Source organism: Pleurodeles waltl, chromosome 9 (assembly GCF_031143425.1).
Source record: "Pleurodeles waltl isolate 20211129_DDA chromosome 9, aPleWal1.hap1.20221129, whole genome shotgun sequence".
Taxonomy (NCBI): domain Eukaryota; kingdom Metazoa; phylum Chordata; class Amphibia; order Caudata; family Salamandridae; genus Pleurodeles; species Pleurodeles waltl.
Window position 1 is genome coordinate 151,737,681 of NC_090448.1, and position 27,487 is coordinate 151,765,167.

Here is a 27,487-nt window from a genome sequence, read left to right on the forward strand (position 1 = left end):
AGCCAGTGGCAAGACAGGAGGCAAACCAAAGGCTCCCCTGATACCACGGCCAGTGGTTGGGACTCCCTTTGAGCGGGTGGGGATTGACATTGTTGGTCCCCTAGACCCACCAACCGCTTCAGGTAACAGGTACATTGTGATGGTAGTGGACCATGCCACCAGGTACCCTGAGGCAATACCCCTCCGGACAGTCACTGCTCCCACAGTGGCTAGGGCCCTACTTGGTGTGTTCACCAGAGTGGGGTTCCCAAAGGAGGTGGTCTCAGATAGGGGCACAAACTTTATGTCAGCCTATCTGAAAGCCATGTGGGATGAGTGTGGTGTTACTTATAAGTTCACCACCCCCTACCACCCACAGACCAATGGTCTCGTGGAAAGATTTAATAAGACCCTGAAGGGCATGATCATGGATTTGTCTGACAAACTCAGGAGGAGATGGGATGTCCTCCTCCCATGCCTGCTGTTTGCCTACAGAGAGGTGCCACAGAAGGGGGTTGGATTCAGCCCCTTTGAGTTACTGTTTGGGCACCCTGTAAGAGGCCCATTGTGCTTGGTGAGAGAGTCTTGGGAAAAGCCTCTCAAAGAATCCAAGGAGAATGTGCTAGATTATGTACTGGGCCTGCGGTCACGCATGGCTGAGTATATGAAAAAGGCAAGCAGAAACCTGGAGGCCAGCCAGGAGCTCATGAAGCTCTGGCATGATCAAAAGGCTACCATGCCTGAGTATCACCCAGGACAGCTGGTGTGGGTTTTGGAGCCTATGGCTCCTAGGGCACTTCAGGCCAAATGGACTGGGCCCTATCCAATTCTGGAGAAAAAAGGTGAGGTCACCTACTTGGTGGACCTTGGCACCCCCAGGAATCCTCACAGGATCCTGCATGTAAACAGGATGAAACCCCACCAGGACAGGGCAGACATGACCATGCTAATGGTCACTGATGAAGGGAAGGAGGAGGAGGGTGAACCTCTGCCAGACCTCCTGTCCTCAAAGGCAAAAGATGGGTCAGTGGAGGGAGTGGTACTCTCTCCCAAATTGACAGATCAGCAACAAAAAGACTGTAAGCAAGTTTTGGGACAGTTTGCTAGTCTGTTCTCCCTGACCCCGGGACTCACCAATTGGTGTTTCCATGATGTTGACACTGGTGACAGCTTGCCTGTCAAGAACAAGCTGTACAGGCTGTGTGACCAGGTCAAGGCCAACATCAAAGCTGAAGTGGCTAAGATGTTGGACCTCAAGGTAATTGAGCCCTCTGATAGTCCTTGGTCCAGTCCAGTGGTACTGGTGCCCAAAGCTAATCCCCAAGGTGGGAAGAAAGAATTGAGATTCTGTGTGGACTACAGAGGTCTAAACGCAGTCACTAGGACTGATGCTCACTCCATACCTAGAGCTGATGAGCTCATTGACAGGTTGGGGGCTGCCAAATTCCTGAGCACATTTGATCTGACCTCAGGATATTGGCAGATTGCCTTAAGTCCAAGAGCTAAGGAGAGGTCAGCATTTTCCACACCAAAGGTCCACTTTCAGTTCAAGGTGATGCCCTTTGGCATGAAAAATGCTCCTGCCACCTTCCAACGATTGGTGAACAGAGTCCTATCTGGGTTGGAATCTTTCAGTGCAGCTTATCTGGATGATATAGCTGTATTTAGTTCCACCTGGAAGGACCACCTGGTCCACCTGAAGGAAGTGCTTCAGGCCCTGCTTCAAGCAGGCCTGACTATCAAGGCAAGCAAGTGCCAGATAGGGCAAAGCTCTGTTGTGTACCTGGGTCACCTTGTTGGTGGAGGCCATGTACAACCTCTCCAGCCCAAGATCCAGACTATTCTGGATTGGGAGGCTCCTAAAACCCAGACTCAGGTCAGGGCCTTTCTTGGCCTGACTGGGTACTACAGGAGGTTTGTTCAGAATTTTGGGACGATAGTGGCCCCTCTGACTGAGCTTACCTCCAAGAAACAGCCCAAGAAGGTCATTTGGACCCCAGAGTGTCAGAAACCTTTTGACACCCTAAAGCAGGCTATGTGTTCAGCACCAGTGTTACTGGCCCCTGACTATAGCAAGGAGTTTGTAGTACAAACAGATGCTTCAGAGGAAGGGATTGGGGCAGTGTTAGCACAAGTTAATGAAGAGGGCCATGATCACCCAGTTGCCTTCATCAGCAGGCGACTACTCCCTAGAGAGAAAAAATGGAGTGCCATTGAGAGGGAGGCCTTTGCTGTGGTCTGGTCCCTGAAGAAGTTGAGGCCTTACTTGTTTGGCACTCACTTCCGTGTACAAACTGACCACAGACCTCTCAGATGGTTGATGCAGATGAGGGGGACAAACCCAAAACTGTTAAGGTGGTCCATTTCCCTACAGGGGATGGATTTCACAGTGGAGCACAGACCTGGGAATGCCCATGCCAATGCAGATGGCCTTTCCAGGTTTTTTCACTTAGCTGATGAGGACTACCAGGGTGTAGGTTAGTACCCATCACCTTTCATCTGGGGGGGGGGCAGTGTAGGAAAGGCCTCCTTTTTTGCCTGATCACCCCCACTCTTTTTGGATAGGTACTGGTGGTTAATGACTCTTGGCTGTGCCCTGGGTACTGCTAACCAGTCCCAGGGCCTGTGCTCTGTGTAAAATGGATATGCAAATTAGGCTAATTATAATTGGCTAAGTTAACCTATCTATAAGTCCCTAGTATATGGTAGGGCATGTAGGTTTAGGGACCACAGCATAGGTGGTGCACACCTAGGTGCACTGCTGAGGTGCCCAGTGTCATTTTAAAAGCAAGCCTGCCTTGCTGGCTGCTTTTAAATTAAAGTTATATGCAAATTCGACTTTGGAATTAAAGGTACTTCCAAAGCCTTAAACTACCTTATTTTTACATATAAGTCACCCCTAAGGTGTGCCCTATGTGCCCCTAGGGCTGGGTGCCATGTAACTATAAGCAGGGACTTTATAAAAATAGATTTATAAGCCCTGGTGAGGTAAAAACAGCCAAATTCGTTTTTCCCTCATTGAAATAAATGGCCTTCATAGGCTAGAATGGGCAGACTTTATTTTAAATTTTAAAGTCTCCTTAAATGTTACATACCAAGAATTTGGTATCAAATTAATTGTTGTAATAAATCCCACAACTTCCAGTTGTTGGATTTAATATAACTTGTTCAGGTAAAAAGTTTAGACTTTACCTAAAAAGTTGCCAATTTCAGCTCTGCATTGTTTTTGCTGCTGTGCTCTGATTGGCCAGCCTGCAGCAGCTTCTGCCAGGCTGCCTTGATGAGGTGTGAAGTGGCCTGGCTTCACACAAAGGAATGTGCTTGGGGGAGAGAATCTCCCCTCAGCAGATGGTGAGGCAGGAAGGGGGAGGGCTGCCAAACTGGTCTTCAAAGGCAGAGAAGGACATCTGGAGCACCCAGCAACACCCCCACATCCTGCAACCCCAGACAATTAGGTGCCCCCTTGATTAGATTAGGAGAGGGCAGGAGAGGGGTGTGTTTATGATATTTAGCCACACCAGTGGGTGGGCTCAGCCAGATGTAACCTCCAAAAATCAGATTCATCCATGTTGGATTTTTAGAGACTGTTGCCTTATGGGATGGATTTTTGCCACACTTCCCAGGAAGTGGTCATCACAGGGGGACGACCCTGTCCCTGATTGGAGAACCAGGGCCCCCCTGCTTTTCACCCAGGAGCAAGGATAAAACTGGCAGACCTGCCCCCACACCTCAGATCCCCACCAAATTTCAAGAAGAAGGAACTAAAGGAGAAGAAGGACTGCCCTGCTGGACCCCTGGCCTGCACCTGGAACCTGCACTCAGAAGGACTGCACCAGCTGCACACTTGGGCTTCACCACAAGAAGGACTTTGCCTGGCTTCAACTGGTTCAAGGAGGGACTCCCTGTTTGCTACAGGTGAAAAATTGCTATCCAGAGTCCCCTGCACCAACTCCTGAAAAAGTGACCAGCTGACCACTGTCCAGTGGCCAAAAAGGAGTTTGCGCCAGGTGCATTCTGGGAGTTGAAGTCCGCACCCCCCAAGGACCATCACAGAACTTCTGGACCCTTGGGGTGAGCTGTGGACCCCAAAAGAACCTTAAAAGAACATCTGGGTGAAGCCCCAGAAGTTTGGAGAAGATTTGAAAAATTTTGTAAAAAAGCTCCAGAGAGGGACCTACCCGCCGCGGAAATTTTAGCCGGCTTGCCTCAACCGCGACCCGGCCTGACTTCGTGGTTCGTCCCGGTAAAGAAAAACATCCGAAAAAGAGACTAAGGCCCTCATCCTGACCTTGGCGGGCGGCGGAGGCCGCCCGCCAAAGTCCCGCCGTCAGGTTACCGTTCCGCGGTCGAAAGACCGCGGCGGTAATTCTGACATTCCCGCTGGGCTGGCGGGCGGCCGCCTTCAGGCCGCCCGCCAGCCCAGCGGGAAAGAGGCTTCCACGATGAAGCCGGCTCGGAATCGAGCCGGCGGAGTGGAAGCTGTGCGACGGGTGCAGTTGCACCCGTCGCGTATTTCACTGTCTGCACAGCAGAAAGTGAAATACATTTAGGGGCCCTCTTACAGGGGCCCCTGCAGTGCCCATGCCAGTGGCATGGGCACTGCAGGGGCCCCCAGGGGCCCCGCGACCCCCCCTACCGCCATCCGGTTCCCGGCGGGCGGACCGCCGGGAACTGGATGGCGGTAGGGGTGGTCGGAATCCCCTCGGCGGCGCAGCAAGCTGCGCCGCCTTGGAGGATTCCAAGGGGCAGCGGAAAACCGGCGGGAGACCGCCGGTTTTCCTGCACTGACCGCGGCCAAAGCGCCGCGGTCAGAATGCCCTGCGGGGCACCGCCGGTCTGTCGGCGGTGCTCCCGCCGACCCTGGCCCCGGCGGTCTAAGACCGCCGGGGTTAGAATCACCCCCTAAGTCCGAAGGTAAAAAGTTGACCGGGACCTCCCAGCCATCGTATCCGAGAAGGGCTCCACGGACGTCGGATCAAGATCCAGGTTTACCCCGGTCGAAGGATTTTCATCTCGAAAAAACGACTAAGTCCGAAGGTAAAAATCACCACCGAGGAAACCCACATCGCGTATCCGGACAAGGGCTCCAGGAGGTCGGATTCAACTGGCAGGTTCGTCCCGGTGAAGAAAAACTTCAAAATAAAGACTAAGTCAGAAGGTAACTTTTTAACCGAGGCCTCCCGCGACTTGTAGCCGAGCAGGGCTCCATCGCGATCGGCCTGAAACTTTGACTTTGCCCCGGTCCTGGTGCAACCAGATGACCCGATTGGCGCTTTTTGTTTCTAAGCGTTAGAAAAATAATAATTCTTTAAAAATTCATATCTCCGGTTCCCCTGAACTGATTTTAATCGTTTTTGTGTCATTTTAAAGATAAAAATATAAACTATTTTTATAAATTGGTTTTGGATTTTTAAACTGTTTCCTGTGTTTTATTTAATTACTGTTTTGTGATATTTGAATGCTTTACACACTGTCTCCTAAGTTAAGCCTTGACGCTCGTTGCCAAGCTACCAAGGGTTGAGCTGGGATTAATTTACTGAGACCTAACTGTACCTAGGTGGAGGTTAGTGGCTTGTTGCTAGGTGTAGGTACCTACCTGCCCTTACTAATAACCCATTTTCCAACACAGAGCCACTAGTTCTGATGAGTATGCGTAGCACTCTTGACAGGAAGACAGGAATGTCTCCACATAAGATTCTCATGGGATGTGCCATGAGATTAGTGTCTGCAAATGCACTTGTGAACAATACAGATGACTTAGTGCTGGGTTACTGCAAAGGCTTAGCTGATGTGGTTCACCCTTTGTCTCATCAGGTCAAAGAAGCAACAGCTCAACCTTTACAGGAACAGTGTCTCGACTTGAGTCCTGGTAAATGAGTTCTGGTGAAGAAACATGCTAGAAAGACATGTTTAGAGCCACGTTGGAAAGGGTGGTATGAGGTTGTTCTAGTAACTAGAACAGATGTGAAGTGTGCTGGTCTGCCAAACAGGGACTACGTGAGCCATACACAAAGTTCTAAATCCTCTTGAAAATACACTGCCTGTTCCTCTTGGGCTGGATTTGGTGAGTGAAGGGGTTCATGTTAGCCAAACTGTGAGGACTGGACAAGTGGCTGTCACAGTCGACTCCTGCTAGCTCAGCCAACATTGTAACAGCAGTTGTGACTGTTACGCAAACTGAGAGGAGACTAGTGGCCCTCAAAAAAGTCCCAACCCAGTCGCAGTTGTGCTTCTAACAAATGCTGAAGTAGCTGAAGAGTCTGATCAAAGTGTTGGTGAAAACAGTACAGTATGAAGATTCGAGAAAAATAGGGTGACGAGGTGCAGGTACTCTGCACCCGAATGGATTTACTTTGCTGGAAATTAATGGGAGAAGGAATGTATTGCCTTTTGTTTTGACTGTGCAGGTGCAGCTGAATATTCTGGAACTTGAAATTGCACTTGAACTGAAATTTGAAATAACCTTGCCAATTGATGAACAGAGACACTGTTTGCTGGAGGTGCTGATCAGTAATTATCAAATGGTAATGTATTAAAGACATTTTTACTTTTGAACTTTGAGAACTTGTTGGTATGGAGTTGATGAACTCTTTAGAAGATCAGGAACTGTTGTGGGTGGGTTCAAAGAGACTTCAAAGTATTTTTAATTCGTTTTTGCTTTGCTCACAATGAAAGAGAAAAAAGAAAAACACCCATTGCAAAAGCTGCTTTACATGTTTTTGTGTTATTGTTTTTCATTTTTGCGTTTAGTATTTTTGGCCTGATTCTGGACAAGATATGAGATTGCTTCATCTTGACAGCACAAATGGTGACTTGTCTTTTAATGTATACTACAAACACTGTATGTATACATTGAAACCATGGATGTACATGATTGTTATGGGTGTACACAGATACCTTGATTTGTATAGGAATGAATCACATAACACAGTCTGCCTTTAACTTATGATATTAGTTGCAGTCTCTATTAACACATATATATAATCTAGAATATACTTATACTTTTTTAGCGCCGCATTTGCGTAATTCTTTTATGCAAAAGCGGCGCAAACTTACAAAATACAATTGTATTTTGTAAGTTTGCACTGCTTTTGCGTTAAAAAGCGGCACAAATGCAGCGCTAAAAAAGTATAAATATGGGCCTCAATAACTTTATTCTAACTTTGAAATTGTTTTTTCCTTGGTGCCTACTAAGCAGCATTTGAGTAGTATTGCTAGAGATAAAACCATTGGCGTAGTGGGAGGTTTTTTTGAACCAACACTAACCTTTGGCACTGCTTATGTGCACAAGAATAATTTAACCTGCATTCCCAAACAAGTAGGTAAAGATTTAATTAATCAAGTGGATGTCAGGAGAAAGGCAATGAAAACCAAAATAGAAAAGGAAATAGTTTTACAGGATTGGCAGAAAGATGCTACAACATCTTGCAAGTGGTGATACAAAAGGACGCTTAGCTTTAGATTGGCAACATGTAGTGAAGCTATGTATATACAGGCCACAATCAAAGTCTTATAAAAAGTGTGTAGGAACTAGTGAATGTAGACATGTGTTTTTGTTTAAACGTGTTTATTTAATTTGTGGTAAAAATGCTTATTACAAGCTGCCGAAAGGCTTGTATGGTACATGCTACCTGGGGGTGGGGGTAGTTTTTTCCAAAAATCTATCATGTGGACAATTTTGACAAATTCAATCTGGAAAGAGAAATCTAATTCCAGGACAAGATAAGATATCAACTGATTATGCAGGCGCTATGCTTCTAGTGGATACAGAAATTGTTGCTATGAGATCCATGGTTTTGGGAAAATCGTCTTGCATTAGACATCTTATTGGCAAAGGAAGGCAGAGTCTGCAAAGTTTTACAGGTGCAACATTGTTGCACATACATTCCAGATAGTATTAAGGTGGTAAGGAAATGTATATCGAACATGACAAACAGGAAAAATGACCTAAAAACCTGAAGGGGACAAATACCTGGGAAACAATAGGGAATGTATTTTTGAATGTTGGATCATTGTTTGGAGATCTAGGACAGGGAACTATGAGAATGATCCTGAGACCTTTGTTGATTGTGACTGTGCACTTGGATTTTACAAGCTATACAATTTCTGGGCCATAAAAAGAGCTAAGAATAAACAGAGGAGGGAAAAGGTTGAAATGGAGAAAATTAGGAGCAGATATTACAAGAACCTGAAAAGATTTGAGAGTTTCAGTAGACCAAGTCCCTTATGTTATCAATAAAATTGTCTTTGGGTTGTCTCATTGTAAATGAGAATGTCCTTTTTGTGATGGCATAATTTGCCGTTAGAGGAGGAATTGTTGGAGCATAAATTTTAGTAATGCTTTAGTGGCACAGAAGTCAGGACTTGTCGACTTTTATATTTGCAAACTCATCTTAGATAACTGCACTAACGTAATTTAAAAGTGTACATGTTTTAATTTGTGGTGGACACTGTGCCTACCATGGCGGATGTTGGGTCTACCAGAACTGAAAAAGTGTTAACATGAATAACAATGTTGAAATATATTCATTATTAGAATGAATAATTATGAGTAAAAATGAATATGATTTATGATGATTGATCATTTAGTTTAAAGTTACATGTGCAGAAAAAAATGCACATCTCTGTCAGATCTAATGTAATGCACTAACAAAGATTGCAATTAATATTGAAATGCTTTTCAAATATTGATGATATATTGTTGATGATGAATTCATAATTTTTTTATATTATGTGTGTTTTATTAATGACAATATTAATGTATGTAATGTTTTTGTTTTAGCATAACTAGGCATGACGTTTTTATATTATAGTAACATGAAGTGTTGAGTAATCTTTTTTCTAATATAAATTTTTCTATTAGGTTGTTTCACATGATTGTAAAGAGTCCTATTGTATTAGGTGTAAGTTTCATTCGCAGTGACCTTGGATGTTTCAATATTAGAACATAAGGACTGGAAAGTATGCAGCACCAATGTTTAATTGTTAATTCTCATGAGAACCATTGGAACTGTAATGAGCCATGGGAAGATGTTGAAATGTATCAAGTAATTAACAGAGTTGCTAGTTATTGCTGGTGTCACACAGAAGGAGAGATGACTGCACCCAAACCTGGAAATCTTCATCATTGTTGCAAATTCATCTTGTATTTTAATTTTCATTGGATGTTGCCCATTTGCGTAATGTGGACACATCAAATTGACCAATCAAACTGTTCTAAGTAATTTCAAGTAGGGAATGTACTTGTTAGTTAGAGAGCAGGGTCCCTTTCCACCCTGAACTGTTATCTTCTCCCCTTGTACTTTTTCAGTTTCCCATGTGCAGCCCATGTTCTGCACTTTCCCCTTGATGTTGCTTCTGATGGACTTTTATGAAGATTCACTGCTTTGTCCATGAACCTGAACTGTATGATGATCCCAGGAGAGGTATATTCAACTGAAATGTTAATTGTCCTCCTTGTCCTGTTTCTTCATTGAGTTAGCATGTTGACACCTGCCTATTTTTATTTTTTAGTTAGATTAACTTAGCCCGACATAGATGACTTTTCCAAATTATTTTTTTCTTTTTTTTCTTTTTGCTTTTGCCGGCATGTGCCTATCCCCACACATGCTTGTCCTAATACACGATAGTAGTAGATTACCCTACATCTTATCCATCTAATTTTCTATATTGATATGTGAAACAGACTTGACTAATGTCATCAACAAATTATTTGAAGTCTGTTTCGGTTGCACAAATTGTTTCTTTAGTATGTGTAATTCTTTTAGAATGCCTAATGGGGTTGATATTGAGTAGATTAAATTTATTTCAAAGATTTGGTCAGCCTATGCTTTTAATTTAATTTTATAATCTGATCTTGCACACAATTTTCATTAAATTGGCTCCGTGGTTATAATAAAGCTTTGAAACTTTTCACAGATTGGAGTTTTGTTTCTGTGGCCCCATTTGTCATGGTGTTAGAATTTTGTTGTTGAATTGAGTAAGATAGGAATGATTGCATTCAGTTAACAAAGCTCCTCACTGGGTCCAAAGATCCCATCAACCTCGGAGGAAAATTGTTTTCAAATCCTGACCTGCAGGAGAAAATACACTAGCACGGACCAGCATCCATTCCCCCAATGTACAATGTTTGGATGCAGTGATCTCCCTGTGTCTTCAAGACGCCACGTTAGTAAGACTCTGGAGTAGGGGACTTCAACATTGTTCAACATGGGTTACGACTGCAAATACAGAGTCAGATCACATCCTCACTTGTGAGGGGCCCTGGACATCCCATTAGCTGCTAGGTTTGTATACTGGTAACAACACTGTCTTTCAAGCATTTGAAGGGGGCACCACCCATACAACAAGAAATATTTGTATTATTCACTTCTTCCTGGGTGACAAGGAGACAACACTGGAAGTTGACAAGGCAGTGTATTTTGCTCAGACAGTGTCAGACCATAATCCCTTAGTGTCCTTTCAGTGGGTTCAACCATGCCCCAAATCCCCAAGTAGAAACTGCCAGTGGAAGCATTGCCTGATGCCTCATTCTGACGACAATAAGAAATCATATAGATCAGTACTTCATAGATAATGCAGAACCAATACAATTGATAAGGATCAAATAGGACACGTTTAAGGAGGTGGTATGCAACCACTGAATTCACAGCACGTATGGGATCAAAAAGGATCCCAGGCGCAAATTAAAATCATTAGAGAAAGAAATACATAACACTAAATTTTGTGTGCTGCTATTGAATCCCATGCACTTACCTGCTCTGGGGAACGCAAGGTAGAGATGAGACTGTCCTATCTACGCATTGAGAACTACCATGAATATGTCACAAAGCAACATGATGAGGGGGACAGAGCGGGATGAGTGTTGGCCTGGTTGCTGAAATCTGAAGTGGCTAAGACCCCTATTTGTATGATCCAAGATGAAACGAGTGCACTCAAGCAGACTCACAATAAAATAAACAACATCTTTACACAATATTACTGATAACTCTATACTCCCACCCCCCTGTCCAGAGCAGCTGGCGGCCAGGGTGATACGGTTCCTAGATATACTGTCACTCCCTGCTTTCTCCTTGCAGTACGGCACTGGACAGGCCCTCTCTTCTAACCCTTTGAAGGTCTCCTGACCTGGACATTTGCAGGTGCACTCCATGGTTCTGAAGACAACCCACACACCCTGATTGCACTCCCCAAACACCCAAGCCTTCCTCCACTTGCTAGGTGCTTGTGTATCTTTTAATGGTCTGGGGTAGCATTCTAGGGCCTCCACAGAGAGGATCAAGTGATTGAAGTGCAAATAGGCCCTCACCCATTATTGCTCCCAGCAAATACACTGTCTAGTGTACCCAAGAGCGAGAGGAGGCCAGAGCTCTGGAAACAAAGATAAAAAGAAGTCCAAGGTGTACATGTCCAGAGACTTTCAATTCAGACAAATGCTCATCAGTGAGCCTGCCCATCTCTCTTCCTTTGCTTCTCTGCATTTTACAAAGCCCCTGTGCAAGGTTTTAAAAGTGAGCATGGAGAAATAGGTAACCCTATCCAATTCAGCAAAAGCACATCACCCCTCCATCATTTACTGACACTTATATGAGCAGTCAACACACTGGCCAACTTCCATGTACAGCACTGGTCATTTTCAAAATGATGAATCAACCAAGGTTATGAAAACCTCTTCTCTGTCATCACCCAGCGAATACTGGTTTTCTCCCTCCTAGACTTGAAAGGGAAACACTACTGAGACTAGTACCAGGGTTCTGCCTGCCCTACCTTTCTTGCTTTAAGAATATTATGCCCAGGCTTCTCAGAGGACAACTCTTAAGTACATTCCTCCCCAGCACTCCACCAGGAGAAGTCTAATCCTTCAAAATGGGCCTAATTTTCAGGAAGGAGTTTGAACTGACACCTCGTCATCAGAATAATTAGGTTGGTCCAGCAAAGGCATTCAGAACTGGAATTGTATCAATAAGACTGGCTCAGGGAAATGTAATGGATTGTAAAATACATAAAGGAACACATATAAGTAAAACTGTCATTATCTAATTACTGGTGACTCAGGAAAATCCCGAAACATGTCTTTTCTATACCAAGCCAATCCAAAATTACATTGTAAGCATTTCCCAGCCACAGTGTGAATAAAATTAAACAATCCAACCGTCAGACAAAAAGATATGTCACATTCCTTTTGGAATTCTAATTTATTAGTTCTACACAGACTATAACCAATTCATTATGTGTCCCGTCTGCAACAGAGCTAGCTATGCCCAGATATCAGACTAAAGCAGACCACTGTCTTCCCTTCTCAGCCTCCATAAGAGTGCATGTGTGTGCACACATGTTCACATGTCAATCCTGCTATGCAGCACTGGACCTTCTTTTAAAAGGTTGCCTATGATGCTTACAGCTCAAATTCATTTTAACAGAAGCCTGCAGTGTGTAGAACTCTGTTACTGAGGCTTACTCACAGAAGAGATCCAAGCATCAGGTGGTCAAAAAAATAAAAACAAAACTGTTGGTATTAGCAATTCATGGGTCAGAGCCTGCTCTGTTAAGAGTACCAAACATAAAACAAGAAGAACATGCGTTATCTTTGTTTCTGGTGCAGCATATCAACCCAAACCAAATCAAATTTGTGGTCGAAGACCAAGTTCCAGACCGTGGTACATCTAGAATATGGCAGTGTAATATTTACTAGCCTAATAAAAAATATGGTATGCATCTTGAAAAGAGAAGGGGTGTCTCAAAAATGACAAAATGAGTGGTATTTAAGCTGTACAATAATCAAAAGCGTTAAAAATATCTAAATCTATTCCTGAGAGCACAACCAAACCACATTCCCCTAAGAATCCTTCTGAAAACCAATCTTTTCAACCAGTCCTTCACATTATATTGGGGTCTAGAGATTCAGGCCTTCATTATGACACGGGCGCCACAATAACGCCAGTGCTGGCGGTATGTGTGGCACCCAATTATGACCTTTCCGCTGGGCCAGCGGATGGAAACAGTGGTTCCGCCCACTGGCCCAGCGGAAAAGTCACAACAACTTTGAGGCCGACTCGTAATCGAGCCAGCTGCAATGTTGATGTGCAGCGGGTGCAGCAGCATTCGTCGCGCATTTCACTGCCCGTAATTCGAGCAGTGAAATGCGCAATGGGGGTGTGCCTGGGAGCCCCTGCACTGCCCATGCCAAGTGCATGGGCAATGCAGGGGCCCCTAGGGGCACACCGAGTCCCCCTTACAGCCAGCCTTTCCTGGCTGGAAGATGGGGACTCATAATCGCCAGGTCAGCGCTGCTTGCAGCACTGCCCTGGCAGTACTGGTGGTATGACTGTGGAGAATGTGCCACGGTCATAATACAGCTGGTTGGCACCGCCAGCCTGTTGGTGGTACTACCACCACCCCCGGCGGGGCGGTCCGGGACCGCCGGGGTCATAATGACCCCCTCAATGTCAACGTAATTCTGCATAAGTGCCCCACTCTTTGAAGTGACAACACTCCAAATATTAACAACCTACGGCAAGCATGCTGTATTTTCCCTTCCTCCAGCCGACATCTTCTCCACACCACAAATATCTGTGTTACAAGCCACAGAATCCCCATTCCACTGAGTTTAACTCATCGTAGGAATTCCATCTGGATTTTCAAGCCAGTATTGCAACTTCCAGTCACCCGGTATCGCTGCATGAAATTCCACATACTCAAAATGGTGCCTAAGCATGAAGGTCTTGGGACTGTTGGAAATGCTTCTAATGATGACAACGTAGTCCAAGAGAGACAGTATTTGCATTAAAAAATGCACATGTATTCTACAAAGGTATTGGATCAAAGAAACAATTAAGAAAATGTAATATGATTTAGCACACAATTGAAAGTGGATTATATTATTGAGAAAAGAAAGAGATGTTATACATTTCCGTTGGCCATTACAATTTTGCCATGTCCTTCACAAGAATTAAATATACTTATAAAGTGATTAACTTATAATTTTCCTTGTGTCTTAACATTTCAGAAATTAAAAAGAGGACCAATTTAATAATAAAAAAGACTTAGCTTTCACCCACAAACATGCTTTGATGTGATCTATCCCACCCCTCAAATGAATGGTTTTTGAGTGTGGTAACACATCTACCATTGACTTCAGTATAACTAGAGTTGAATACCATGCAAGGCGGTTTCTGCCACAAGGAGGTATTGATATGTATAATAAGCCAAAGGTTTTGTATGCAGGGTGAAAGAATAATTGTAAATGCATCAGACCATTACATCTTGAGTGAGTTAATTTTGAAATCAGCTATTTTAACACTTGCAAAAGTGATTGCAGTCTATGACTAATGTTTGCTTTCGAAAAAGCAAAATGTACGACCTACTAAAACACATCTTTATTTCAATTTATGCAGTTGACCCTTTCTAAGTAGAACATTCAAGATGTGAAAATCCGTAAGTATCCACTTTGTATCTATCTTTGTTGGAACTTGACTAGAAGTGTGCACTAACAAATGGCCAATGCATTTCAGCAGAGAGAACAAACTCTGTAAAAAAACTAAATGAAGAGGTCTCAAACGTTTTTGAGGAGCCATCTGCCTGTTTTATTACTTGCCTGGATTGCTGAATGCCAAAACTACATTATCATGATTCTACTTCATGTCTCTTTCTCCACTACCTTTCCTTTATCTTTATCTCACTCCTGTAGGTTCTTTGTCATCCCTAATTTTTCCTTTTGTCACTGCTATCCTAAAATGTCTTTCTTATTATTTCTAAATTTTCTGTCTTTTCCACACTTGTTGCCGGTCAGCGTGTGATGGTGGAAAATATGTTCCTTTCCCTTAAGAATCATTGACAGTGCCAGCCACCTCCGACCACAAAGACAAATTAAACTGTGACTTAATGCCTTCATCTTGGCAACTGTAATTACTTTTTCAGCAAAGAAAGTATGCCCTGCATAAGGTACTATTAAGTAATTAATGGTGCAGAGACTAGGACATTATTTCTTCAACCATCCTGCCCCTCCCTTCATACACAGGACATACACAGGAACAGGAAAGATGCACTTAATAGCAGCAACACAGTGAAAATATAGCTCAAAAAGACCACCATGCAAATAGCTTTAAAGGTCGTGGCGTGCATTTGTATAAAAACAATAAATAACAAATGCTTAAAACAACTAAAAACATGAAGCTGGTAAATATCTGCTTAGGAAATTTGCTTGTATAAGACGAAAGCACTTATCATGAGCGAGATACACATGAAAGTGAACCAAGCAGGCCCACATCTCAGATTAATTGATTTTCTGCAGTGCAACTTGCTGGATGGCAATTAGTAAGCCATGATTCACCTGATGCCATTGATATAAACATTGATTCTGTTTTCAGACCTTCCCTCAAACCAACCTTGCTAATTCCTAGCGAGTCACACAATTCTCAGTTTCTCACAACATACTTCAAACACAACCCAAAATCATGCCACCTTCCTACTCCAGCAAGTTTATGCATACTCAAGGAGCTCTTTTCTCCAGTGTGGTGTGTGTGTTGGGCTATAAAAGATGCAACACATCTAGGGTCCTGTTCCTTTGATCAACCAACATAAAGATAGCAAAAAGAGAAATCAGTAACGACACGCACATTCACTGACACTGTAGTGTAAAGCTTCACACTTGAACCTGTTCTCAGCCAGACTGAATAAATTTAATGCAAGTAAGAAAGTGATACATTAAAAATTCAGTCGGACTGCTGCCAGAGTTCAACAGAAATGCAAGCAGCAGCCTTTGCCAATGTACTCATAGCTTATGAAATGTAATGGCAAGAAAGTGAAAGTGAAATGGACTAACTGTAGGTGGTGCTAGACCGTCACACATGTGCACTCTAAGCACACTGCGCCACCGGAGCATCATTTGTTTTTACACTTCGGTGGTGCTGTGTGCAAGTACATATTTACAAGGCCACGCAAAGCCACTTTGCCTGGCTTTTCATGGCCTTGTAAATATGGACCCCGTTCAAGCATAACACTGCATGAAAGGGGATTTCCATGGGTGTTGCTTGGGGTGTGTCGTAGTTTGACTCTTACTGTACGTAAGACTGCTGGTTTAAGGATGACAGTACTTTTATTTGTATTTGACTAGACCAAGTCGCAACTGTTGACCCAGCCCTCCTGGCTCACAAGCAGTACCTTACCAAAAAACCAACAGTAAAAGGTGATTTGTGTCAGCCTTTACGCATGGACTCAAGAGTGCGACATCCCAGGGAGGTTGTGGTTAAACAGAGCTTACCCCTTTCTCACATGAGCAACATGTCTCAGTCAAACACAGGCAATGAAAGAGATGCAGTAAAGTTTCAATAGGTTTTATTAACAAGACTGCGATCTACGATAAATTGCATGGACTGCAATGATTAGGATAATGAACAATGCAAGCAGAATGGTAAAATTGACAGTCATGAATACAAAGACCCCCACCATCTTGCAATAACATGAGTTGTGAAATATATGTGAAATGGACCCTAATTCCCTAGCATGATGAACCTAATCTCTAACCTAAAGAGAGCTAGGTGTGTGAAACCTAATCTGCCAGTACCATGTCCATGATAAGAGCCCCACAACCCTTGCTACCTTGGAATGAGGTCTCTAGATCAGACTCCGTGGGGACAGAAAGACTGGGCCAGCATCAAGGTGAGGTATAGCATAGATAGTGTCAATGGCATCTGGTAGGAATCCCTCTGATTATCTTGTCTGTGTGAGATGTATTCATACAGATCTGGTAGGACCTCTGACATATGTATATTCTCAAACAATAGATGAGAAGGCATGCTTGGGGCGTCAATTATATAAACAATTCCCTGAAAGGGTAAATTATGTTACTGGCACACGAAAGTGGGAAAGTACATAATGCGAATACTGATGTATCTCATTTATCTTTGACGCTGATAGTGACACCTTTACAGAGTGGCACTGATAACATGAAACTAATACATCTTCCTAACTATAAACATGGCATCCATCTTTTGAAGAAATAATTAATTAAATGTGCTAAAACAGAGCAAGTTAAATAGGTTAAAAGTCACTAGGTGACGGAGGCACAGGCCTGCAATCCAGAAGGCTAAGCTAACGCCTGATTACCATTAAAACTAACTAAGATCCACTACAGGTGTTCCCATGCAACACACCTAAAACTCGAAGGAATCTGATGCAGCCCCAAATTTACAAGTCTTACGATGTGTTAGATTTCTACGCCACATCAGGGGTGGCATAAGAGTGAAACAAAGGGGAGAAATATATTTATTTCTCCCTGTTTTTTCCTTTCTGTGTGTGCTACATTCTGTATTTTAAAAGTGTACGTTTATAATTGTGGCGGACCTTGTGCATACCTTGGCTGACATTGTGTCTATCAGAACTGTCAAAATGCTAACATGATTTAACAATGTTGAAATATTTTAATCATTAGAACGAATTATGAGCAGAAGTGCATATGCTGTATAAGGTTGTATGATTAACTAGTTTAATGGTACATGTGTGCAGAAAAATAAATGCACATATTTGTCGTACTTGACCTTGGTTGTTTCGACACTGGAACATAATGACTGGAGGGAGAGTAATACCATTGTTTAACAGACTGTTTCCATGAGAAAAGAAAACATTTTCTTGTGCCATGGGAAGGAACTTAAATTGCAACAAGTGATGTACAAATTGTTAAATTTACTGGAGTCACACGGAAACAAGAGATGACATTAGACCAAACCTGTGAAACTGCAGTGGTGTTGCAAATTTGATTATGCCAAGGGACTGACTGGATATTGCCCCTTTTGTGCAGTGTGGACTTATTGACTGGACCAATCAAACTATTTTGAGTATTTCCAAGTAGGGACAGACTTTCTAAGTTTGAGGCGTCCCCCTCTTGAATTTGGTTCTGGTAACCTTTCCCAATGGACATTTCCCGATTTCCATGTGCAGCCCTCGTTCTGCACTTTTTCTCCCTGATGGTGCTCTTAACAGACTTTGCTAATGATCTACATGCACTGCTGACTAAACTGAATTGAATGCTGAACCTAGGAAAGGTATATTTTAATGCAAATGTATTTTCCCCTGCCCTGCTTTTCTGAGTAGAATTAGTATGCTGACATGTTTCTTTTGTTTTTCTTAAATAGTTTAACTTAGTCCCAGATATATGTTTTACAAATTATTTTTGTCTTTTCTTTTTTACTTTTACCTGCACGTGTAGCCCACTCCCACACATGCTTGTCTTATTTTGGTTAGTAGAAGAGAGAACCTATGTCCCAATCCCTGAATTCTAAATCTTTGCACATTGTCACTGACTAATGAATTCACTGTCTGAGTTCAAACATGTCTCTGTTTCACAAGTTATTGCTTTATTAATATGTATTGTCGTTCCTCTTCTTGAGTGGTTAGTGGTGTTGATGTTGAGTAGATTAAATTTGTTTTGTAGATTTGGTCAGCCTACGGTGTTCATTTATCTTCACATTTTGATTTTGCAGACAATTTATATAACTTAGTGGTTATAATTAAAGCTTTGAAAAAATCATTGATTGGAGTATTCATCCGAGGTTACATGGGTCATGGTGTTTAAATTGTTGTTTGTATTCAATTGATTGTAAATGGTTACTGTTGTATAGCTATTTTAGCCATGTTTTAGACATGTTGCAGCTGTGCACCTTAACCCTGTGACATTTTATTCAGCATTGCTTTATTTTTCAAGCAATCGCAACATTTTGCAGTGCTGTTTTTTTTTCTTAATCTCATTGTACTTTCCCCTAGGTAAGCATCACGTTCTTAGTAGGACATTTATTTGACTTTGTGCTTTATCCAAGGCTACCGTCTGATAGGGTTGCCGACAAACGTGGCATGCTGTGTCTCCAACATTCACAGAAAACAGTCATGTGAGGACTACTTCTTAGAATGTTGGCTGTTTTATTATAAAAACACCCCTTTGTCCCAGACATGTTAGAGGGAGATTCCAGCCAGATGACCACAACTGCATGTTGATTGCTGACTGCTTCACTGTAGCTACTTGTTAGATGGCCGGACCCCTGATACACATGGGATGGTGTCTCTCTAGACTACAGGCTTCTTCCTCCAGGTATGTGGGATGATGTACCCCCAGGGGGGAAACCCGAGGGCAGATTAGGCTTATTATGTTGTGCTCAAACATAGTGTAGGTAGGAGAAATAAATACATCACTCCTAGTGACAGAATGGAAGGATTATTCTTGTGTTTTACTCTGTTAATCACCTGTTTGTTTTTATTGTGTTTTATCATCCTAGTTTTTGCAATACATGCCTTTTTATATAAGATGTAGTTATTTCAATAAATCCTTATTGAACTATATTCTGCATCTGTTGTCTTTGCCTGTATGAGACCTTTGGTAACTGAGAGAAAGGGAAGGGATCTGATCGACCATGATTTCCCTGAGAAGTCAGAGATGAGGCGCTGCTAGTTAGCCGGAGAACCCGGATTAGGCCGACAGGCGTCCTGTGGTGTGGAACCATACATAGTACCCAACAACCATGTGATCCTGTCTCCCAAATCTGGTAGCCTCATTACCATAATGAAAACCTAAGTAACACACTCTTCACTGAGCAAAAAGATCCATCGACCTGAGGGAAAGGAGGTGTTTTTCTAACCCTGCGGAGAGTGAGGGGAAAACATGTTAGCAGAGACAACCTGCATGCCAGACCAGTTGTACAGCACAGTAAGAAAGAAGTTCAATGAAGCTTGCCATGGTTCAAGCAGAGGCAGCTCTACAGTTTTTGGGCATTGTCCCCTTCTCCTACATGTGAAATGTCACTCGATTAAACTATCAATAGTAAAATGCTGCAATTGTGAAAAGTGTTGAAAAAATAGTAGAACTTTAATTACACTAGTGAATGGGAGGTGGGGTGACTATGATGCCCACGAAGATGGCTGCTTTCCTTTAGACTCGGAGGCTTGGATGGCAGTCCTATGACTGAGGATTCCTGACACTCACTTCAATGGCTTTCGAAAGCGGGTGAGCAATGGTGGAATACCTTGGCTGGGGAAGTTCAGTATTTTACAGCTTAATTAAGCATTTCATTTTAATCAAGTTCTTCCTGCTCCCCTCAGCACTGTCAAGATAACGCCCACCATTTCCTTCTTCACACGGGAGGCGCAGCTCTAATTTGGGAGGCCTGACACTTCCTACACTGGGGTGGCAGGAAAGAACAGCTCTATAACTAGGTGTAGATGCAGTTGATGAAAACTTTTTTAACAAAAAGGAAGACATATATATTGGAACTTGGTTCATTTAATACAAAGGCACACAGTTACTTGTGGTAAATTTCTATTGCTAGTGGGTTTAGTTTCACTCTGAAAAATTAATTTAGATTTTTTTTCTCAGGTTTCCAGCTTTCAAATCTTTATAGATAACGGGATACCTTTATCCCTTGTCAAAATCCCTACGGAAATATGTTAATACTTGGACTGCATGAATAAAATGCACATACATACTTGGAGTACATAAATGAATGAATGAATAATCTTTATTGTTCAGTTAATTGAAGCGTGCAATTATAAAATCAGTTTAAAAACATCATTTATTCACATAAAGATACTTAGGGCCTGATTACGAGGCTGGTGGTCATAGGCCGACCTGCCTCGCGGTGACGGTCGGACCGCCGCAACTGTGGCGGTCCGACAGCCAAATTACAACCCTGGCAGGTGGACCCACCAGGGTACTGCTGTCCCCACCGGGACTTGATTCCCAATGGACCGGTGGTGGCCGGAGTTGTAACCAGCCACAGCATCGCTGATCTCAGCACCGCCTGGCTAATTACAACCCCACTTTCCACCAGACTTTCCATGGCCAGTGCAGAGGGCCACAGGAGAGTCCCTGCACTGCCCATGCCAATGGCATTGGAAGTGCAGTGCTCCCCCCCCCGGACTGTCAGAAGGTGCACTGTCTGCTTTGCAGACAGTGCTCATTCCAACGGTGCTAGAGTGATATGAAATTGGCCTTGACTCCTGTAAGGGAGCCAAGGCCAATATCGTAGCACTGTTCCCGCTGGCCAGCCCTGAGGCAATGCCTATTACAATGTCACTGCTGGTCAGCCCGACAGGAACTTTGTAATGTGGTTGGGAGGGATGTCATCGCCATGGTGGTGGCATCCTCCACGCGGCTTTGGCAGTCCTGTGGTGAGACCACCAAAGTCTTAACCAAGCCCTTAGAGTAAATTCTCAATACCAATGTCTTAGTGGTATTTTACAGTCTTCTTTGTTACTTTTTTCAAATACTTTATTGTCATGGAACATAACCTTTTGTGGAAATCTCTATGATAAATAGGATTACCTCACTGGCCACACCGGTAACGTTAAAGACTATAACTATAGCTCTTCTTTAAATTTTTAAAATCCTGGTTTGGTGCTTCTTCCTATACAGTGTTCTCAAAAAGGGAGATCTGATTCTGGCGGTCAAAAGATGGATAGCAATACATATAATATGGCTGTTTCCATGGTAAACAATATTTTGGGAGCCAATTTAAAAAAGATGTGTCAAGTTATTAAAAAAAGAACCTAAAATGAACTGGAATCTCCCCCAAAGTTTTTTTTTTTTTTTTGTTTTTTTTAATTAGACAGTAATTTGCCTGATTTCATTTTGACTTCCATAAAATATTGAATTTGTTTTTATTAAATATCATCAGGCCTCTTCACTTGATCTTTTGTTAAACTATATTTTTGAATTGAGCAACCTAAATACCCCCATTAACTTTAGATAATTTATTAGAGGTAATTAAAGCCCTCAAGTCATTTTTTGTGGGCACAAACAACACTTTGCAGAGGATGGAGGATAAATAGACTGGCTTAGATGTCAGAGTAACTGAAGCAGGGCAAAGAATAAGCAGGGTTGCAATGATAATGTCAAATTAAAGGATCTGTCAAAGGAAAATGTTACTCTGAAAACAGGTAGAAGTTTTAGAAAATCAAATTGAGAGAACAATCTATATTTTTATCAGATTCTGGAAGGGTCAGAAGGTGCTGACATATTATCCTTCCTAAAATCACAACTCTCGGTGATGTTGGAACTTTCAGCTATTATGTTATTTAAAAAGCTCTTAGAGTTGGTCCATGACACAGTGTAGCTTCACATAATTTCAAACCTTTAAGCTATTATTTTTGTATTTTTTGCAGTATATTGGTTTAATGCTACTGCTATCTGTTGCCAAATAAAACAACTACAGTGGAAGAGACATAAAGTATTAATCTCATAGGATGTTTCTAGTGTCACAGAAAGCAGACTTAAGGGATTCCTAGGCCTCCGTGCCTAACTCACACAAATCAATCATAGATATGGTCTGGTCTATGGATGTCTTATAAAGTCACGTATAAAGACAAGTATTATTCTTGGTAAATTTTAAAAACAGTGGTTTGCTGGGGTTCTTTGCCCATCATCTATAAATAATAGGAACGGGTGGCAATTATATTCCATAAGAAGCTGCACTTAGTTGTTATTTCTTATGAAATTGATGTGGAAGGCAGAGAAGTTATGGATGAAGTTAAATTAATGCACAGTATTTTTTATTATGAACATGCATGGTCCCAACAACTCAAGTAAGGATTTTGGAAAAAAAAGTCTAGTCTAAACCTATCATATATCCCCATGACAGACTTACAGTTAGGGAAGATTTCAATACAATTCTGGACCCTTTCATGGATAGACATTCTCTTTCAAGCTCTGTTTCTAATTCAGATCAAAATACAATTATTAAACCTGTCTGTAGGGAATATACATGTTTCTCTCTAGTACAGAACACACAAACAAGAATTGATTATACTTTTAAGAAAAAATTTGGTCTGGGCAATAGTTTAAGCTTAGATAGAGGCTATTTCAATATTGGATTGTGCAACAGTTATTGTTGTGCCAGATATTTTACCATCTCGAGGGAAACTTTATAAATGGTGTTTTAATAATTCTTTGTTGTCTGATTAAGTTTCCTCTCCAAATTTCAAAATGTTATTATAAAATATTTTGAGCTGAATTCCTTTGGTTTCCCCACAGTTGCTATTTTATGGAACTCTTCCAAACAGCTGCCAAAGGATTCGTGCTAACTATGTGGAAGGAAAAAAGCATAAAACTCATAGAGACTCAACAAAGGTATTGAAAGACATTGTAAAATTAGTACGTAATTAGTATACCACAAAAACAATGAAGATCTCTTAGATGAGTTGATTACTGCAAAAACAAAGGTTGATAAAAAGATAGTGCAAGGCGGCCTATGGGTATTTTTAAAAAACGAATCCAATAGTTTACGGAGGACAAAGAAAATATGGTAAACTACTAATTTCTTAAAAATAAAAAAGACAGAACCCTATATAAACATGTTGTTAACTAAAGTTTTTAGCGACAAAGATATTTCAGACTTTTGTAAAGACTAATATAAAAAGTATCAGAGGTTGGGAAGTCACGCTGCTTGCGTTAATTTTCAGCACTGGGAGTTTGGCTCACTCTATAAAACCGGCACGAATTGCACAACGTGCAGTGCAGGAGGACGCTGCTTCTTTCTGCCACTCAAGCAGATTTTCTACTCAAGCGGCAGCTACCTCAATGTGAGCAGCACATTTATCAACGCAAACGGAAGCGGCCAACCGTGTGAGATTTTTCTCACTCGCTCTCACCAACCTAACGTTGATGAGCTGCAAGAGAGGAAAAACTCCACTCCTCCCTGCGCCACAGAGTTTTTCTGAAACTCAGAGCACAGAGTGGGCAAAGCTCAACAAACTCTGCTGGAGGAGCGAAATTCATCGCCCATCCCTAAAAAAGATTGAAAAGGAGTTTTTGGGCCAAGGGCTAATGGATTTTGTTAAAAGAGTAATATCTGATAATTCAAGAGATTTTTTTAAATGTTTTACATAAAGCTTCTAAAAGAAACTAATCAATGCTTGCATTAACACTAGATGCTAAAAAAGCCTTTGACCGGGTTAAGTGGGATTTTATGTACAAAGCTGTCCAATGGCATGATTTTGGTTTTACACATTGAGTAATGTATTGTTTTACATTTGCCTCCTAGAACATATGTTTATGTTAACAGCATTTTCCAATCCATTTTAGGCACCTACTTGGCATTACCCATTATTAAAACTTAAGACTCCAATCACAATGCGCCACAAAAAATATATGCAAAATTTCACACATGCTAATTTGTTGTTAGCATGGACTGCTGGAAGCAGTTAGCAAATTCATCCCAATTTCGTGTTTGACGTCTTGGAACAGGGAACAGCACACTAATAGAGAATGCAGATTTTCCTCATTCTAAAGTCGGCAATGTGCGGGCATGTGTGGTCTTTGTTTTCGCTGTTTGTGGCAGGATTCGCAAGCGGCAAACCGTAGACACAAACACCCTCAATTCACACTCACGTTGTTAAACTTTTGTCGGTGCAAACTCTTGATAACTAACCCCATTGTGATCGAGGCCTTTGTAAAAATATACGTGTGCAAAGTACATATGTGCTTCGTGCACAACACTCATGGGTCACCGAGGCACTTAAGGATGCATTCGCTATGACTTTTCTTATGAGTACATCTGGCTTATGTGCGGAAAAACTCTACACATTGTGCCCTACATCTTAAAAAACAAAACATTTTTTATGCAGTGTTGTAAAGTCTCTCACAATCCTAGTGACAAGAAGGGAAAGCTAAGACATTATATGCCCAGGACGTTTAGTAGAGTATTTCTCAAGTTTCCCATGAAGGATGATCCAAACAATACAGGAAACATCCGCTCAGCACAAAAATGAAAACTCCTACAATTCGGAAACTTGCTTCCACTTTTGAAAGTTTCCGATTTGGAGTTAATGGGTGGCAAGCAGAGAAGTTCTCCTAAAAGACACAGCTCGTGTTCTCTCTATATGAAAGTACTCAGGATCTGCAAGAAACCTCGCATTATTTCATTAATCCAGTATAACATTACATGTCTAATTAAGTGGAAGAAAGACTCCCTGTGCAGCGCTGGCCATGGAACATTTTTCTGCCACTTTCACTTCGACATTTCAGCAAAAAGAAAGCACTGATATCTCACGGTGAAGACATTGTTTTAAATGACGCGCCCACTGGTTATAAATTAGCAATACATATTATGGGCTTCAAGGCGCATGGTCCAGCTCTGCTCACTTATTGCTATGCAGGAAGATAGTTATCAAACTTTCCAGTGATTTAATGCTGCAACCTGATCCCGGAGCTGGGATGGCACCGGTAATAGCGGGCACTACATTATGTACATGTAGGAGGAAGCATTTTAGAATTAATTCATGGGAGCGGCCTCGGCCACATACTCCGAATATCAGATTCAGGCTACACGGCAAGAATCTGAAACATGATAAAGGAAAGGAAAAAAATATCTGTTCATGATGCTGTGATGAAACACAACATTTTCTAAAACGTTACTGCTCTTTTTGAATATGGGTTCTTACCCCGCCCAAAGTAAATTGTAAACCAAAATCAAACCGAATCATCAAATATTGAGATGCATGACAATGTCAACATCGGAAAATTCAATTTACGTTTGCAGCGTGAGCAAGCTCCCGAATGAGGCCCCGCGTTTTCTCGATGATTCATTCTCTCCTCAAATTATAACCAGTGCAATCCTACTTTCCTCTAGCTGGGCAGAGCTGAGACGAGTTTGCCTGAGAGCTAAAACCTTAGCGTCCCTGGCTAAAGATGTGAAAAAAAACTACATCGGGCTTCAATGGGAGCAGGCACACCTCTAGGCTGCTGCTTTACAGGTGTGCACTGTGGGAATCATCAATGTAGGGTGGTGTTGAGAATCTTGGAATAAGTAATCATTCAAAAATCCAGGGATGTAAATAAATAGTTTGGGGCGATTTCTTATTAGCCTATATTTATTTATTTATTGCTTTTTGGTATTGTAGGCAGCAGTTTAAGGCCCGAGAGTATTACAGAGCTCCATGCAGAGCACAGCACAGAGTATGAAAATATTGGTAATATCACAGGCAATAACAAAAAAGTCTAAGCAAGGATATAAAAACATGAATTGTCAATGCTAGTTCAAAGCCATGCACATAATAAAAACACAGACAAATAGGTGTATAAGGCATAAGTAATGTACCAATAAAAAAATAAATAGACAAACAGGAGAACTGGAAAGGAGGGCACATGGCAACAAATAAATGTTCAGAGTTATGAATATCTGAAGTGAACAGAATGAAGACTGCTAGTGCAGAAAATACAGAGACACTGCATTAGACTGGGCACTAGGTATGCCATATAACTTGGAACATCACTAAACTGTTGTCATAATCGCTCCCTTTGGTTTATGCTATCCATTCCACATATTACCACCATACACCGTACCCTTCTATGTACATCAGCTATGGGTGAGATGCGATGATAAGTTGTTTGTAACAAACTTTCCATTGGATCATGGAGTTAAACACCATATTATATAATGGCATTTTAGATACCTAAAATTAAAGAACTGTAGTGTATGAACCAACATTGTTGAATCTGATAAGAAATTGTGAGAGCTGAGCAGACACCATATGTTAATTATTTTAATTTCTCCCTGCCAAGAGGAATTTCTGTGGGAAGAATTTTTTTTATGTTGATTCTCATCCCACCACTCCAGCCCACGCATTACTCCGATATCTTCGAAATCCTCTAATTTTAAGAACACAATCTTGCTGAAATATACTAGTCTTTATTACTGTGTCTTGTATGCATGTGGATTGTGAACTAATCATCAGAACACATTATCTGAAATCTTAAAACCAGCATAAAAGAATCGACCATGCTTGATGCCTGGTAAAAGAGTGAAAAGACCTTCTAGCCTACATCTCCTACAAGTAGACTAGAAGATGCAAATGGTAGAAACAGTGAGGCATATTTACAAGCCCAGTGGCGCAGGGTAGCAAGTGTTCTTGCTACGCTGCCCTGCGCCACAAGGAAAGTGGATAAATGTGCCATATCTACAAGGCCATGAGAAGCCACCAAAGTAGCTTTGCGTGGCCTTGTAGCTATGGACCTGCACCATGCGCTCCCTGTGCGTCACAAAAAACGATGCACCGGAGCCGCATAGGGATTGTAAATACGCCCCAGTATTTTTAAAAAGGAAATTATCACTGCAAAAAGACATGTACACGATTGTGTATAACTCAAAAGTCTTAGTATGGAATATAGTTAAAAATAAAACAAAGGCTCTCATTATGTGATGTGTGGAAAAATAGCACCAATGTTCCACATCCAGAATTAGGGCACCACAGGTCATGGTAATCCGGGATGAGAGAGAGCAGCCCATTATCCACGAATCCCATTTGGCTCTGTTATATAACATTCCACAGTACCATGGAACTGACCAATTTAAAAACGATTGCCCTTGACAGAATAAAAGGTGGAGCGGATACCTGCAGAATGCATTAACTCTCCTTTTTTCCAAAAGGTTCCAAGTTTTCTAGTTTTACTGATTTTATTGTTCTCTGTTTCGTCCATTTTTTCACCCGTTAAGAATTGCCGGTTAGTAAAACTGCTGAATTGCAAGAAACC

At 41.9% G+C, this 27,487-nt stretch overlaps 1 protein-coding gene across 2 annotated transcripts in view; it reads right to left on the reverse strand.

Moving 5' to 3' along the window:
- ERC2 (ELKS/RAB6-interacting/CAST family member 2) overlaps positions 1-27,487 on the reverse strand; it is a 2,244,592-nt gene that overhangs the window by 1,393,653 nt on the left and 823,452 nt on the right. The gene's annotated exons all lie outside the window — the stretch shown is intronic.